This window comes from Oryctolagus cuniculus, chromosome 8, assembly GCF_051225735.1.
Source record: "Oryctolagus cuniculus isolate XC-2025 breed Fujian yellow rabbit chromosome 8, ASM5122573v1, whole genome shotgun sequence".
In the NCBI taxonomy this organism is placed as follows: domain Eukaryota; kingdom Metazoa; phylum Chordata; class Mammalia; order Lagomorpha; family Leporidae; genus Oryctolagus; species Oryctolagus cuniculus.
The window spans coordinates 17,314,457-17,332,327 of NC_142874.1; the positions used below are offsets into that span (position 1 = coordinate 17,314,457).

At 40.7% G+C, this 17,871-nt stretch overlaps 1 pseudogene; it reads left to right on the forward strand.

The window, feature by feature from the left end:
* The first annotated feature begins 234 nt into the window (after nt 1-234).
* On the forward strand, nt 235-1,708 carry LOC138843350 (cyclin-C pseudogene; annotated as a pseudogene).
* The last annotated feature ends 16,163 nt before the right edge of the window (nt 1,709-17,871 follow it).

The window sequence follows — 17,871 nt, forward strand, 5'->3', positions numbered from 1 at the left end:
TTGTGAGAACTATGAAAATATCTGACAATAATTGGTAGGGGGATCACAAATAATTTTTTTTTAGTTTTTTGTCACAGGCATCCTCATTTGCCACACCGATGACATTAAGTATATATTAATTATCCAATGATTTTTCAATGCTTCCCACTCCTATTTCCTCTCACGTGGGAGGCCCTACATGTGCTGAATGTACATGGGAACCACTCCCTCTTCCAAGGCTGTTTGAAAGAATACCCCATCCCAGTCATGAGTGCAGAAACACACGGTGATTAGGCTTCAGCATGATTTGTTTTAAGGGGACACGACACTGGAGCGCAAGGTGACATAAATGAGCTAGCACAGCTCTTGGCTTACGTTCAAAACTCAGCAAGTGCTGTGTGGCCTCTGTTTTGGGGATTCTGGTGCCACGGGTATTGAACTACTTCTGTTCTCCCCTTTACTTCATGATATGGTTTCAGCTTTCATTTGCTGGAATCATTCTTGAGCATTGTGTTTGGGAGAGCATGTAGAGAGTGCATTTCTCCTTTCTCCCTGCTTTTAAATTACAGGTTGTTTGCTGGCTTTAAGATTTTGAATCCTAGAGCTTTTACTCTGGGTTCTGGAGAAGCTGGTCAGAAGCCTTTTCCCAAAGGCTGAGCAGAGCTTAGCGGGGCCATGGGGGCTCCACAGGCAGCTCCACGGGCTGGTGCTTTTTCATCAGGGCAAGCTGCGTCCTGGCAGGGCACTCTTGGCCCAGCTCCCACTATTTGCATCGGATTCAAGATAAACAAGAGCTGTTGCAGGGGTGCCAGAAGGACTTGAAATTCCTCTCAGAAGAAGAGTATTGGAAATTTACAAATATTTTTTACAGATATTGTCTAGGCATTAGGTGAACATCTTAAGTTAAGACAAGTTATTGTCACTGCTACAGTCTATTCTGAGACATTCTATGCCAGATAATCTCGGAAAAGTATAAATCTTGTATGAATGGCTTCTACCTGTGTGCTTTTGGCACCCGAAGGAGAGGAATTTGGAGTAGTCGCAAACGCAAGATCGGTTCCTGCTGCTACTTCTGTATGGGAAGGTGGGTTTGCAGATGCTTTTCCAAAGGAACTTGCTCACGGGATGAATCCTATATTGGAATGTGAACTCCATATTCTAGAATTAACGGGCTGTTGCTTGGGTTTTTATTACCCTCGTAAACTTTTGCTCCAGTATGTGCAGGGCATGGGCTAAGAAGCCGCGTTGCTTCCCCCTGCTGGGTGCAGTGAGAGACGCCTACCGAAGGGAACTTTGTCCACAGCTCACCTCCACGTGGCCTGTGCTGTGCAGCAGAAGAGTGCCCGACAGTGGTTTGCTGAGCTTCCTGGGGATTCGGAGAAGATTTTGGAAATTATCAGGTTATTTTAAAACTATATGAACAGTGGGAGCATTTTGATGAGAGGAGAGAGATGGCAATGATTCTCATAGGAGGGCAAACCCAAAGCCACCTCCCAGCAGTGAAGGAGAGCAGGATCCGAACGGAAGGCGGAACTCCAGCTGCGCCCAGTCGAAAGACCTTCCCAGGAATTCAGCAGTGGACTGCTTGGAGAGGAACCGCTGGACAGAGTTCACTCCCGTCTTCAGTGGTGGCACACAAATGAACATGGAGAGCTTGTTTCTGTCAAGCATACTGGGAAGTGATTTTACTTTTGCAAAATACGTTTTTCCTTACCTAAGTCGATTCTAGTACAAAATCTATTATAATCTCCTGGTTATAAAAGTATGACAAGGTTCTAAGAGGAGCTGCAGACATTTCAAAATTAATAACTTTCATTTAATATTTCTTAACTTGGATAATAGAAAAACTTTTTAAGTTTAAAATCATCTTTGTTCACTGAGGTACCGCAAAAGGACATAAAAATTCAAGATGTGAGAATTGTTTTTCTTTCATAAGTTAAACTTAAGCATCTTCCTGAAGCATTGCTTCCAAAAATAGTAAAATGATGTTAGTGAAGACTGACTTGTTTCTTCACTGTAAAAGCCTGGGTAGGTGAAATAATTCTCCTGTATCTATTTTTTGTAAGATTTACTTAATTACTTGAAAGGCAGAGATACAGAGAAAGAAGGCAAGACAGAGAGAGAGAGAGAGAGAGAGAGAGAGAGAGAGAGAGATCTGGTTCACTCCCCAAATAGCCACAATGGCCAGGGCTGGGCCAGGCCGAAGCCAGGAGCCAGGAGCTTCCTCCAGGTCTCTCACATGGGTGCAGGGCCCAAAGACTGGGGCCATCTTCTGCTGCTTTCCCAGGTGCATTATCATGGAGCTGGATCAGAAGTGGAGCAGCCAGGACTTGAACCCAGTACCCATATTGGATGCCGGCACTGCAGGCAGAAACTGAACTTGCTGTACTGCAGTGCGGGCTCCCCTACATCTATTTCTTAAACTCCTTAACGTCTATCTACTAACTTGTGAAAATCTTATGGCAACTAATTTAATAATTGATTCCTATTTATATATACTCTGCAACAATTTGAAAACTAATATAATTAAACCTCTTAATATCACTATCTGTACTATTCCTAATGAGCTAGTCATCACTTCATTAAATTTGACTTTGATGAGATAATACAGATATTTCCTTTGCAAGTATAATACAGTTATAAACTAAAGTCATACTTTCCTTTAAGAATCCAACTACATTCACAAAAATCCTATCTCAGTGATTCTGTCTCCAGAAAGATTCTTTCCTGAGAGCAGAAGCGCACAGGAGCCAAGGGCAAAGGGTCTCTTACTCACCTGAGGCTCGGTTGCCATTTCTTCTGATTGATGACGACAAGAAGCACCCAGCCGGCCATGCATCCTGTCCCTTCCTGACACTAGACAACCCCGCTGTGGACAAAACTCTGATCCCTTCATGGCAATACAGGGGTTTCTCTGTGTACTCTGCATACAACTTGAAGTATTAGACACCTTGCTCCCAAAAGCCAACCAGCTAATGGGAATTGGGTTTTCACTCTGTCAGTCTCGAAGTCTCTCTCTCTCTCTCTCTCTTACACACACACACACACACACACAAGCTCACTCACACATACAGCTATTTTTCTTCTTGAACTGACATGAAATTAAGAGCTCATGCTTTTAGAATTTTGTTTGTACCTGTGGGGTCCTTTGCAAATGGAAATTTACTTCTTTGCAAAAATGAATTTCAAAAAAGCCTCAGTAGTATGTGTTAGTTTATTTTACATCAATGACAGCTATAATGAAGAGGGCACTCTTCATTTATGTGAGCGTTGGCTTCATGTCACACTACTTGGGTGGATTTAAACAACTTAGTCTCCTAGCCTCTTCATCTATGAGATAAGAAGAGTGGAATCTGTCTCACCAGGCTCCTGGTGACCAGGGAAATGCAGGTGGGAAATTCCTAGAACGTAGCCTCCTTACATGAATAATAAATTTTAAAAACCCCTTGGCAACCTGGACATGAAATCGAGTCCACACCAAGGCACTACCCTAGATGCTTGGAAAGGTCAAGAGAAGAAAAGTATCTGCCCTCAAAAGATCAAAGTGTAAAGACAAATGCAAAAGACGAAGCGCCACATGGAACAGAGATGCAAAGTGAATATTAAAGAAAACTTTCCAAAGTGGAAAAGGCTTCACATGACATTGGAAGAGGATCTGCAATTTGGGCTGGGCTGCAACCCATGGAGATGGAACAAGTGCAGAAACAAAGACTTTGGTTTTTAAAATCTATGTGTAAGAAGTCAGTATTAAATAGTCTGTTGCCAATCATGAGGACAACTCATCTCAAATAGTGATATATTATATATATATGCATACATATACATATCCACCCCTCTCTCTCTCCTTCCCTCTCTTTCTCCATTTCAAATGAAAGAAAATAAAGAAATAACAATTCTTTAAAGTCATATGCATTCCCTCTTTTCTGGCTGAGATGATCAGCCTCACGGCGAGAGGTGTTCGAGTGGGGAGGAAGCCATCGGAACTCTGCAGGTTCTTACTTTGATTTATGCCTTGTTCTCAGTGCCTGAAAAATCCTTTATACCAAGCCGAGGCAGGATGACTGTAATGTGACTGCTCTCTCAGAGCAGTGGGGATTCCAGGGAGAACCACTGTTGTTCCCTTTCCTAATCAGTCATGGGAATGAATGGGTAGTTATTGCCTAAATTATTGAGAACCTGGCTGAGGGTGTTTAAAGCCTCATAAAATATATTCTGTACTGTAGCGGGTTTCTCCTTCAATACGATTTCATGATTTGGAAGATTTTCAGAGAATTGCTTAAAAGGAAAACTATGAATGTGTATATGTTTTTAACTGGGAAGGAACCAATTCTGAAAGTATTGTTGAAATGTGTAAGGATACCTGCATGGCATATTCATTCTTGATTTGGAGTAAGAAAAAAATGTCAAGAAGCAAAAGTTGTTATTCCTGGCTTTCTGTACTTATATTTTATAACATTAATTCTAAATTATCTGGGTAACAAAGAACAATATTTTATGCAACAAAGATCATAGCAACTCTGTAAGTTGGAAATCTTTCTATAATGATTGTTTTATATTCAATCATTGATAGCTATATTTTTATCTATTGTTTCTACTGATACATATATTGTTCTTCATATAAAAGATTAATGCACAGATCTTCTGTTCGCCTCTTAGTTCCAAGCATTTAGTACTATTTATATTTGTGATGAGGACGTAGAGATGGAAATAGCAAAGAGTGTGAGCGTGTCAGCCTATAAAACCATCTCAGGAAACAAGGTACAACCTCTTAGACCCTTGTAAGAAAGAGTCAGGAAGGGACTGGCGTTGTGGCGTAGCACGGTGGCCGGGAGCATCTGGGGGACCCGGATGGAGTTCCAGGTTCCTGGCTTCAACACAGCCCAGCTGCAGCTGTTTGCAGCTATGGGGAGTGAACCAGCAGATGGAAGATCTCGATCTGTCTCTCTCTGTCTCTCTCTCATTCTCTCTTTCTGCCTTTCAAATGAATAGATCGACACATCTTTTTTTCTTATACACAGAAGATCAACTTGATGGTGTTGGGACATAGATTTACGTCTCCAATCAATGTTGAGTGGATTTTTGTGTAAGGGGATAAGGTAGGGGCCTTGCTTCATACTTCTGCATATGGAAGTCGAGTTTTTCCAGCACCATTTCAGGAAGAGACTGTCCTTGCTCCTGGGATTGGTTTTTTGGCTCCTTAATCAAATATAAATTGGTTGTAGATGTGTAGATTGATTTCTGGTGTCTGTAGTATGTTCCATTGTTCTATCCATCTGTTTTTGTACCAGTACCAGACTGTTTTGATTATAACTGCCTTGGAGTATGTCTGGAAAACTGGTATTGTGATGCCTCTGGCTTTATTTTTGTTGTATAAGCTGACTTGAGCTATTCGAGGTCTCCTGTGTCTTCATATGAATTTCTGTATTATTTTTTCTAGATCTGAGAAGAATGTCTTTGGTGTTTTGATCAGTATTGCATTGAATCTGTAAATTGATTTCAGAAGAATGGACTTTTTGATGATATTGCCTCTAACAAACCATGAACATGGAAGGTTTTTCCATTTTTTTGTATCTTCTTCTATTTCTTTCTGTAATGTTTTGTTATTCTAATTATAGAGATCTGTGACATCCTTGATTAAATTTATTCCAAAGTGTTTGACTTTTCTGTCTTGGTTTGTTTGTATATAGCTCTTTATAGTCATTTCTGTTGATTTTTTTATTTCTGTTGTGTGTGTTGTCCTTTTTCATCTCTAATTTTATTGAATTGGGTCTTCTCTTTCCATTTTTTTGGTTAGTTGGGCAATGGTGTGTCAATTTTGTTTATTTTTCAAAAAACTAGTTCTTCAATTTGCTGATCTTTTATATTTTTTATTCAATTTTGTTGATTTTTTTTCTCTAATTTTTTTTTCTTTTTTCCTACTAGTTTTGGGTTTGGTTTACTGTGTTTTTCCAGTTCCTTGATATACACTTAGCTCATTTCTTTGGTGCTTTTCTAGTTTTGTGATGTATGCAGCTATTGCTATATACTTTGTTTTTAACACTGCTGTGCTATATTTCATAAGTTTTGATATGTTATGTTGTTGTCTTCATTTGTATTTCCAGCTTCATTCCATTGTGGTCTTAGAAGATGCATGGTATGATTTTGATTTTTTTTTGAATTTGCTAAAACTTCCTTTATAGCCTCATATGTGGTCAATCCTAGATAAAGTTCCATGCACTGCTGAGAAGAATGTGCATTCTGTGACTGTAGGATGAAAAGTTTTATAGATCTCTGTTAGGTCCATTTGGTGTATAGCGTCAATTAAATCTGTTGATTTTCTTTCTGGTTGATCTGTCCATTGCTAAAAGTGGAGTATTGAAGTCCCCCATTACTATTGAATTGGAGTCTAATTCTCCCTTTAAAGCCTTTAACATTTCTTTTAAATAGCCAGTTGCCCTATAATTAGGTGCATTTATGTTTATAGTAGTTACATGTTCCTGTTGAATTGATCCCTTAATCATTACATAGTGCCCTTCTTTCTCTTTCTTTCTCTTTTAAAGATTTATTTATTTGATAAAGTAGCTGTCTGCACTTCAATGTTTATTGCAGCTCAATTCAAAATAGCTAAGACATGGAATCGACCTAAATGCCCATCAACAGTAGACTGGCTAAAGAAATTATGGGATATGTACTCTACAGAATACTATACAGCAGTAAAAAGAATGAAATATGGTCATTTGAAACAGAATGGAGGAATCTGGAAAACACCATACTTAGTGAAATAAGCCAGTCCCAAAGGGATAAATATCATATGTTCTCCCTGATCAGTGACAACTAACTTAGCATCTAAAAGAAAATCTGTAGAAGTGAAACGGACACTATGAGAAACAATGACTTGATCAGTGCTTGTCCTGACTGTCAAGGAAAAACTTACTATTTTATTCCCTTTAGTAATTTTTTTGTTCTGCTTAATACTATTGGTTGAACTCTTTAATTTACACACAAATATTCTTAGGTGTTTAAATTTAACTGAAAAGTGATCCCTGTTAAATATGAGTGGGAATAGGAGAGGGAGGAGATGTATAGTTTGGCACATGCTCACTCTGACTTACCCCAATGGTAGAGCTAGAAATGTTCCATGGGATTCCAAATCAATCCCATCAAGGTGGCATGTACCAATGCCATCTTACTAGTAAAAGTGATCAGTTTCAGTTCATAATTGATCATAATGATAGGATTAAGTGTCAAAGGGATCACATAAACAAGACTAGTGTCATAAATAAAAGTGTCAATTGTTATATCAACAACAGGAGTCACTGTACACTTGCTCCCAATGTAGGATCTCTGTCCCTAATAAGTTGTACTATGCATTAATGGTAAAACTAATCTTCAAACAGTGTGTATCTGTGTGGGTGCAAACTGTTGAAATCTCAGTATATACCAAGTTGACCTTCTGTATATAAAGATAATTGAAAATGAATCTTGATGAAGAATGGGATAGGAGAGGGAGTGGGAGATGGGATGGTTGCAGATGGGAGGAAGGTTATGGAGGGGGGGAAGCCACTATAATCCAAAAGTTGTACTTTCAGAATTTATATTTATTAAATAAAAAGTTTTTAAAAAAGAAAAATAAGATTTATTTGAAAGTCAGAGTTACATAGAGAGAGGAGAGGCAGATAGAGAGAGAAGGAAAGAGATGTCTTCCATCTGCTGGTTCACTCCCCAGTTGGCTACAATGGCCGGAGCTGTGCTGATCTGAAGCTAGGAGACAGGAGCTTCCTTCAGGTCTCCCACACAGGTGCATGGGCTCAAGGACCTGGGCCATTCTTTTTTTTTTTTTTAATTTTTTTGACAGGCAGAGTTAGACAGAGAGAGAGACAGAAAGGTCTTTCTTTTCCATTGGTTCACCCCCGAAATGGCTGCTATGGCTGGTGCACTGCGTCGATCCAAAACCAGGAGCCAGGTGCTTCTTCCTGGTCTCCCATGCAGGTGCAGAGCCCAAGCACTTGGGCCATCCTCCACTGCCTTCCTGGGCCACAGCAGAGAGCTGGACTGGAGGAGGAGCAACTGAGACAGAATCTGGCACCCCAAACAGGACTAGAATCTGGGGTGCCGGTGCCACAGGCAGAGGATTTGCCTAGTGAGCTGTGGCACCAGCTCTGTTCAGTTCTCCAGGGTTAAGGGTGTGCCTATGTTGACACACCCAGGTTTGGCATGATAAATCTCGCTCTCTCTTTTTTATCAGAAGGGAAAGTTTTTCTGCTCAGCTGAGCTCCTCTCCTTAATGGAGTCCAGTACCTCAGTGCTAGCCCCAGTGGCTATAATATTCATCCACTCTGTCCCAAGGAGCACACAAAGGATCTGTGCAGTCCTCAGTGTAAGTTCAGATTCTCCGGCGATGTCTCTCTCCAGGTAACCAGGAAGCCCTGAGCATGTGGAGTCTCCCAGTGTGAGTGCCCAGAGTCCCAGCCATGCTCCCTCCCACACTCCCTCAGTTTTTTTCACAGTCCCAGTACAGAAGCCTCACATAGTCACAGGTTCCTATCCCCCTGTTAGTTCTCCCCACCAGTCAGGGTCTCCACTCAACTAGTTGCTGGGCATGGACACGAGCTGGCACAGCTGTTATAAATGTCCATAATGGCACCTGCTCTATTGGCTTGTTACAGGATGTCATTGTAAAGTGATTGTCCTTTTTCATTTCCCTCCTCTAGTTTAGCCGGTACACTATTCCCCATGGGGTTCCAAGCTGGGTTCCCTCTAGGTTCTTCTTGCAGCTTTTTTTTTGCCAGTGGCTTGGGCTGCTGCAATCTGCTCTCACCTCCCCCTTTCCAATGCTGGTGTGTAGGCTCTGCTGCTGGAGTCCTGAGCCTGGGCACCCACACCCTCTATGTATGTCCACCATGTCCCTTTAATTTTGGTAGCATTTCCTTTGCTGCTTTCTCCCTAACTCTTCTCTGAGACTATACTCTCTCCACTTTTTTTAAAGCTATCTTCTCCTGGGCTAGAGCAGTAGGCTCCCTCCCTACTCTGCCATCTTGGAACCCAAGACCAAATACTGTGAATTTGAATACCGAAGCTTGACCATGTGTGGGGCAAGTTTTCTTGCCTTTGATAGGAGATGCAAAATAACAGTGGTGGAAATGTGCTGATGGTAGAATGTGGGACATGAGAAGAGTGTTGCTTTGAAATGAAGAGCTCCACAAAAGGTGTTTTGGGGCAGGCATTTTGGTTTCAGCTGCCTTTTGGAAGCCTGCATCCCATAGCAGAGTACCTGTGTTAATTAAATAGTTCAACCAATAGTATTAAGCAGAACAAAAAATACTAAAACAGATAAAGTATTAAGTTGTTCTTCGACAGTCAGGACAAGGGCTGATCAAGTCACTGTTTCTCATAGTGTCCATTTCACTTCAACATGTTTCCTTTTTGGTGCTCGGTTAGTTGTCACCAATCTTGGAGAACAGATGATATTTGTCCCTTTGGGACTAGCTTAACTCACTCAGCATGATGTTTTCCAGATTCCTCCATTTTCTTGCAAATGACTGGATTTCATTGCTTTTTACTGCTGTATAGTATTCTATATAATACATATCCCATAATTTCTTTATTGAGTCTTCTGTTGATGGGCATTTAGGTTGATTCCATGTCTTAGCTATTTTGAATTGAGCTGCAATAAACATTAAGATGCAAGTAGCGCTTTTACTTGCCAATTTAATTTCCTTTGGGTAAATTCCAAGGAGTGGGATGGCTGGGTTGTATGGTAGGGTTATATTCAGGTTTCTGAGGAATCTCCAAACTGACTTCCATAGTGGCTTAACCAGTTTGCATTCCCACCAACAGTGGGTTAGTGTCCCTTTTCCCCACATCCTCGCCAGCATCTGTTGTTGGTAGATTTCTGTATGTAAGCCATTCTAACAGGGGTGAGGTGAAACCTCATTGTGGTTTTGATTTGCATTTCCATGATTGCTAGTGATCCTGAACATTTCTTCATGTGTCTGTTGGTCATTTGGATTTCCTCTTTTGAAAATGTCTATTGAGATCCTTGGCCCATCACTTAAGTGGGTTTTTTGTTTTGTTGTTTTGGAGTTTCTTGATCTCTTTGTAGATTCTGGTTATTAATCCTTTATCGGTTGCATAGTTTGCAAATATTTTTTCCCATTCTGTTGGTTGCCAGTTCATTTTCCTGACTGTTTCTTTTTCAGCACAGAAATTTCTCAATTTAATGTAATCCTAATTGTTAATTTTGGCTTTGACTGCCTGTGCCTCTGGGGCCTTTTCCAAGAAGTCTTTGCCTGTGCCTGTATCTTGCAGTCAGATGAAAGAAAAACAAGAAAACAGAAACATTTTAAAAACAGTGTTAGACATCTATGAGATACTATCAAATGACCCAACATATAGGTCTTACGAGTTCCTGAAGGAGTAGGAGTGAGAAGGGAATAGAAAGCATATTTAGTGAAATAATTACAGAAAACTTCCCAATTTGTGGAAAGAAAAGGATGCTCAAGCAGAGAAAGCACATATAATTCCTAACAGACATGACCATAAAAGAACTTCATGACATATTGTACTCAAAATTTCCACAGTAAAACATAAATAAAAGATTCTAATGTGAAGAGAAATGCCAGATTACTTTCAGAGGATTTCCAATTAGGTTCACAGCTGTCTTCTAATCAGAAACCCTACAGGATAGAAGGGAAAGGTGAAATAAGGTTCAAGTCTTAATGGGTACAGTCTGTTGAAATATTTACTTAGTATATACTAAGTTGATCTTCTGTATATAAAGATAATTGAAAATGAATCTTGATGAAGAATGGGATGGGAGAGGGAGTGGGAGATGGGATGGTTGCGGGTGGGAGGGTGGTTATGGGGGAGAAGCCACTGTAATTCAAAAGTTATGAATATTTATGGGAAAATGGCAGGGCCAAGTCATTATTTATCAATAGTCAACTTGAATGTAAATGGCCTCAGTTCTGCAGATAAGATACAGATTGGCTGAATGGATTGAAAAACAAGACCCATGTATATTCTGTTTACAAGAAACATCTCACCAACAAACATACATGCAGATTGACAGTGAAAGATGGAAAAAGCTAGTCCATGCTAACAGAAACTAAAAAGGAGATGGTGTTGTCATCCTAAGATCAGACAAAATAGAGTTGAACATGAAAACTGTTAAAGGAGATGAAGAAGGGCACTATGTAATGATTAAGGGATCAATCCAACAGGAAGATATGACTATAATAAATGTATAGACACCCAACTACAAGACACCTGGCTACTTAAAAATGTTAATAGACCTAAAGGAAGATATAGACTACAACAAAATGGTAACATGGAACTTCAATACCCCACTTTCAGCAATGCATAGGTTAACCAGACAGAAATCCATCAAGGAAACAGAGTTAATTGACACTATAGACAAAATAGACCTAACATATCTACAGCACTTTTCAACACACAGTGGCAGAATACACATTCATATCATCAGTCATGGAACTTTCTCTAGGATAGGCCATATGCTAGGCCACAAAGCAAGTCTCAGCAAATTAAAAAAAATCAAAATTATTCCATGCATCTTCTCTGACCACAATGTTATAAAGGTAGAAATCAACAACTCAGGAATCTCTAGAACATACATAAACACAGAGGGACTGAAAAATATGCTCCTGAATGAACAGTTTGTCTTAGAAGAAACCAAAAGAGAAAAAGAATTCTAGAAATAAATGAAGATGACAATATATCGTATAAAAATCTATGGGCTAAGGCATAAGCAATATTAAGAAAGAAGTTCCTAACTATCAGTGCCTATGTGAAGAAACTGGAAAGGTACCAAATAAATGAGCTATCAATGCATCTCAAGGACCTAGAATGTCAACAACAAATCAAATCCAAAACTAGGAGGAAAGAAATATTTAAAATTAAAGAAATAAACAAAATTGAAACAAAATTTTTTTATTCCTTAAATAAAAAGCTGATTTTGAAAAAATAAACAAAATTGATGAACCATTGGCACAACTAACCAAAAAGGGTAAACTCCCCAATCAATAAAACCAGAGATGAAAAAGGAAATGTAACAACAGATACAACAGAAATGAAAACAATCCTCAGAAATTATTACAAAGAGCTATACGCCAACAAACTAGGAAACCTAGCAGAAATGGTTAGATTCCGAGAAAATACAACCTACCAGAATTGAGTCATGAAGATATAGAAAATGTACACAGACCAATACCCAACATGGAGATTGAATCAGTAATAAGGACCCTCTCAACAACAAAAGCCCTGGAACAGATGGCTTCACTGCTGAACTCTACAAGACATTTATAGAAGAAATAATTCCAATTCTTCTCAAGCTTTTGAAAACAATTTAAAGGAGAGAATCTTCCCATACTCTTTCTTGCAAAGCCTGCATGATCTTAATACCTAAACCTGGAAAAAGATGCAACAGAGAAATAACTATAGACCAATATCCCTAAAGAACATAGATGCAAAAATCTGCAACAAAATATTAGCTAGTTGAATCCAACAACACATCAGAACGATCTTCCACCTTGACCAAGTGGTATTTATCCCCACTATGCAGGGATGGTCCAAGATTTGCAAATCAATATGATATACCATGTTAAGAAACTGAAGAACAAAATCATGATTATCTCAGTAGATGCACAGAAAACATTTGATATAATACAACATTCTTTCATGATGAAAATCTTAAGGAAACTTAAGGAATATTCCTCAACGCAATCAACACAATATACGACAAACTCCTGCAAAGCATCCTCTTAAACAGAGAAAAGCTAGCAGCATTCCTCCTAAGATCTAGGACCAGACAAGGATGTCCACCTCACCATTGCTAAATAATATAGTCCTGGAAGTTTTATCTAGAGCCATTAGACAAGAAAAAGAAATCAAATAGGTACAAATTACAGAAGAGAAAGTCAAACTGTTCTTAGTTGCAGATGACATGATTATATACACAAGGGATGCAAAAGACTTCACTGATAGACTATTGAAACTCATAAAAGAGGTCAGTAAAGTGGCAGGATATAATATCAACACAGAAAAAATCACTAGCCTTTGTATACACAGACAATGTCATGGCTGAGAAAGAACTTGTAAGATCAATACAATTCACAATAGCTCCAAAAAAGAATCAAATATCTTGGAATAAATTTAAATGAGAATATCAAAGTTCTCTATGATTAAAGATACAAAACACTAAAGAAATAAATAGCAAAAGCCATTAAAAAATGGAAAAATCTTCCATGTTCATGGATTGGAAGAATCAACATCATCAAAATGTCCATATCACCAAAAGCAATTTACAGACTCAATGCAATCCCAATCAAAATACCAATGACATTCTTTGCAGCTCTAGATAACAATGCTGAAATTTATATGGAAACACAAGAGATCTCAAATAGCTAAAGCAATCTTATACAACAAAAACAAAGCTGGAGGCATCATAATACATGATTTCAAGACGTACTACAGGGCAGTTACAATAAAAATAGCATAGTACTGCCACAAAAACAGACCAATGGAATAGCACAGAAACTCCAGAAATCAATCCATGCACCAACAGCAACCAAGTAGTATTTGATAAAGGAGCTAAAAATCAATCCATGGGTCAGAGAAATTCTTTAACAAATTGTGCTGGGAAAACTGGATCTCCACATTCAGAAGTATCAAATTGGACCCCTACTTTACACCCTACACAAAAATCCACCCTAAATGGATCAAGGACCTAGATCTATGACTCCATACCATTAAATACTTAGAGAACATGGGGGAAACTTTACAAGACATTGGCATAGGCAAAGGATTCTTAGAAAAGAGTCCAGGCAATCAAAGCCAAAAAAAAAAAAAAGGCAACAAATGGGATTACCTCAAGCTGAGAAGCATCTGCACTGACAAGTGAACACTCAGCAAAATGAAGCAGCGACCAAAAGAATGGGAGAAAATATTTCCAAAGTGCACAACTGATGAAGGGTTAACATTTAGGATATATAAAGAGCTCAAGTGATTCCACAACAAAACAAGCAATCCAGTAAAGAAATGGGAAAGGATTAACAGGCATTTTTTGAGAGGAAATTCAATTAGCCAACAGACACTTGTGAAAATGCTCAGGACAACTAGCCATCAGGTAAATGCAAATCAAAGCCACAATGGTGTTTCACCTCACACCAGTTAGAATGGCTTGCATACAGTAGTCAACAAACAGCAAGTGCTGGTGAAGATGTGGGGAACAAGGTACTCTGATCTACTGCTGGTGGAAATGTAATCTAGTACAACCACTATGGAATACAGGATGGAAATAACTCAGAATTTTTGAATATAGACCTTCCATATGAGGCAGTCACCCCACTCCTGGGAATTTACTCAAACTTTTAAAAGAGATCAGTACATGAAAGAATGATCTATACCCCCATATTCACTGCCACACAATTCACAGTAGACAAGATATGGTGTCAACACAGATGTTCATCAACTATTGACTGGTTAAAGAAATTACAGTATATATACACTATGTAGTACTATTCAGCTGCAAAAAAAATCTTGTCTTTTGCAAAAAGTTTGTCATAACTGGAAACCATTATACTTAGTGAAATAAGTCAGTCCCAGAAAGACAAATATGTTTACTCTGATCCAGTGCAACTAGTAGAATACCTGAAATGTAATGTATTGAGGAAAATAGACATTTGGAGAATAGATGATTGTTTATAGCCCTTGTCTCTTCTACTGAGGAACAATCTTTTGTTTACTTTTGCTGTATTTTTTCTCTTTCTCTTCATAATATCTGTTGTACTCTTCTACTAGTAAGGCTAACTATATGATCACTAAGTAAAATTGAATGATCACTGTAATATGATCATTGTAAAAAATAAGAATGGGAATCTGAGAGGGAGGGAGAGAGTGTTGAGTGTTGGGGTGTGGGCATGATTATGGAAGCCCCACTTTGTTCCTAAATATCTATATCTATATCTATATCTATATCTATGTCTATATCTATCTATAAATATGTATATATAAACTTTATATATATATAAATGTATATATATGTATATATAAACTTTATATATATATAAATATATATATATATTATATATATATTATATATATATATAAACTTTATGAAACTTGTATAACTGAAATAAAATTTTAAAAAATCTTAAGCAAATTTGGTCCAGAAAGAATATTTCTCAATACAATCAAGCAAATATGACAAACACACAGCCAGCATCTTATTGAAAGGGGAGAAGTAGGAAGCATTTCCACCAAAATCTACAAGCAGGAAAAGATGCCCATTTTCACCACTGTTATTCAATATAATCCTGGAAGTTTAAGTCACAGCCATTAGCAGGATAAATAAATTAAAGTGGTATAAATTGGAAAGGAGGAAGTCAAATTATCTCTTTTTGCAGATGGCATTATCCTATATATAAGGATACCAAAAGTCTCTGTGGGGAGCAAACCGGACTAGACTGAGTTACTGGAATTAAGACTTATTCTATGCATCTGCTCTCCCACAATATGGCGCTGGGAGAGAAGTAAACAGCTTTCGCACAGCTGCCTCCAGTTCAACTAATAAACTGTAGGACTTGCTACTGATTGGAGGAGAGCAGCGTACTCGGCGTGTGGGCAGCCGAGTTAGGATTGGCGGAGGAGGACTATAAAGGAGGAGAGAGACGGCATGCACCGGGAACATCTAAGGGGAACATCTAGCTGAAGGAACACCTGTGCAGCCCCCGAGAAGAGCCGGCCGGCGGTGTGCCGCTCCCCTGCGGAAGTGGGGAATGTGGCCAGGGGGAACTGCCCTTCCACGGAGGTGGAAGGGACAGTAGCCAACCCGGGAAGAACCAGCAGCAAACCCGGGGAGGGCCGAGCAGACGAAAGAACAGCGCAGGGTCCTGTGTCGTTCCTCCACGAAGAGGGGGAGCGACATAGTGGTGCCGTGACTCGGATAAGAAGCATAGGCAGGGCTTAGTGTCGTTCCTCCACGAAGAGGGGGAGCGACATAATGGTGCCGTGACTCGGATAGGAAACCTAGCTCGGATAGGAAACCTAGGACGGATAGCAAACTTAGGAGGGAAGAAACGGGAAGAAATGGGAAAATTACCGGAGAGAGAGATTAGCAAACAGCCTAGGGAAAAGCCGGACGAAAAGGGTGCCGGAGGAAGCTATTGAAAGCCTAGGCATAGACTCGGATACGGACTACGGGGGGAAGCTGGGAGAAATCTCTAAGGTCGAAAGCGAAAGTGAAAGCTAGAACAAACAGACTCGGATGCGGACTGTGGGGAGAGGCCAGGAGAAATGAGGGAGGAATATCGTTGGAGGAAAGTTTGGGGAAACATACCGGGTAGAGAAAAATGTTAGGGAAATTGAAGCTGCGGGGGGCAGGCCGAGGCGGATACGAAAGCCACTTTGGGATTCTCAAGTTAGCCCGGTAATAGGGGGCGAAAAGTTGAAACCAGAAGCTGAAACGTAAGCCAGATTGGGATCCGTCTGATTAGCCCGGGGAGCAAAGGACGGGAAGCCAAACCATGGGGCGGAGACGTGAGCTGGGTTGAATTCGCCAGGCTAGCCCGGGGAACTTAGATTGAATGCTAGTGGCGGACACGTAAGCTACGCTGTGTGACTCGCGGAGGCTGCCGCGCGCAGACAGAGCGTGCGGGGCTCAAGTACATAGGGAACGCGGGGCTAGTGCGGAGACCGCAGAGTGTGCGCGCAAAGCCGAGCCGCGCAGAGCCGCGAAGCCTCGCAGATGAGAGAGGCGCGGGCTGAAGCGGCTCAGAGCCGGAAAGCCGCCGAGAAGCAGCCTCGGGGCGGGCGCTGGGAGGCCGCAGGGATAAGAGAGACAGAAGTTTAGAAGTAAAATGAGAGAAATAGGAATGCTGGAAGATAGAAGTAAAATGGGAGAAATAGGAATGCCCGGAGATAGAGAAATAGAGAAATAGAAAGGCCTCCCTACAACACTGCAATGTGAGAGCTTGGATTCGGTCTGCCTGATTAAGTGAGGCGATGAGCACCTGCGGCGGCTAGCAGCTTATGCGCCGCAGGTCACCGAAGACAGGCACGAATTAACATCAGTAAGGCTTCCCCACAATACAACAATTAGGAGGCTTGGATTCGGTCTGCCTGATTTAAGGCGGTAAGCACCAGCAAGCAGCTCGACCAAAGCATGAGCTGCAGGTCACCGAAGATAGGCACAAACCAACACTAATAAGTCTCCCCCACAATACGGCAATGAGAAGGCTTGGATTCGGTTTGCCTGATTGTTAGGGCTTGTAAGCCCCTGCGGGCAGAGCAGAGCATGCACTGCAGGGCACCGAACACAGGCACGTATCAGCGCCTAAAAACCTCCTCACAACATGGCGAAGAGAGGACCCGGATTCGGTTTGCCTGATAGGACTTGTAAGAACCTGGGCAACTCTAGCAAGTAGAGCAGAGTGTGTGCCGCGGGACACCGAAGACAGGCGCGTATCAACGCCAAAAAATAAAAAGAAAGGGGGATCTGTGGGGAGCAAACCGGACTAGACTGAGTTACTGGAATTAAGACTTATTCTATGCATCTGCTCTCCCACAATATGGCGCTGGGAGAGAAGTAAACAGCTTTCGCACAGCTGCCTCCAGTTCAACCAATAAACTGTAGGACTTGCTACTGATTGGAGGAGAGCAGCGTACTCGGCGTGTGGGCAGCCGAGTTAGGATTGGCGGAGGAGGACTATAAAGGAGGAGAGAGACGGCATGCACCGGGAATATCTAAGGGGAACATCTAGCTGAAGGAACACCTGTGCAGCCCCCGAGAAGAGCCGGCCGGCGGTGTGCCGCTCCCCTGCGGAAGTGGGGAATGTGGCCAGGGGGAACTGCCCTTCCACGGAGGTGGAAGGGATAGTAGCCAACCCGGGAAGAACC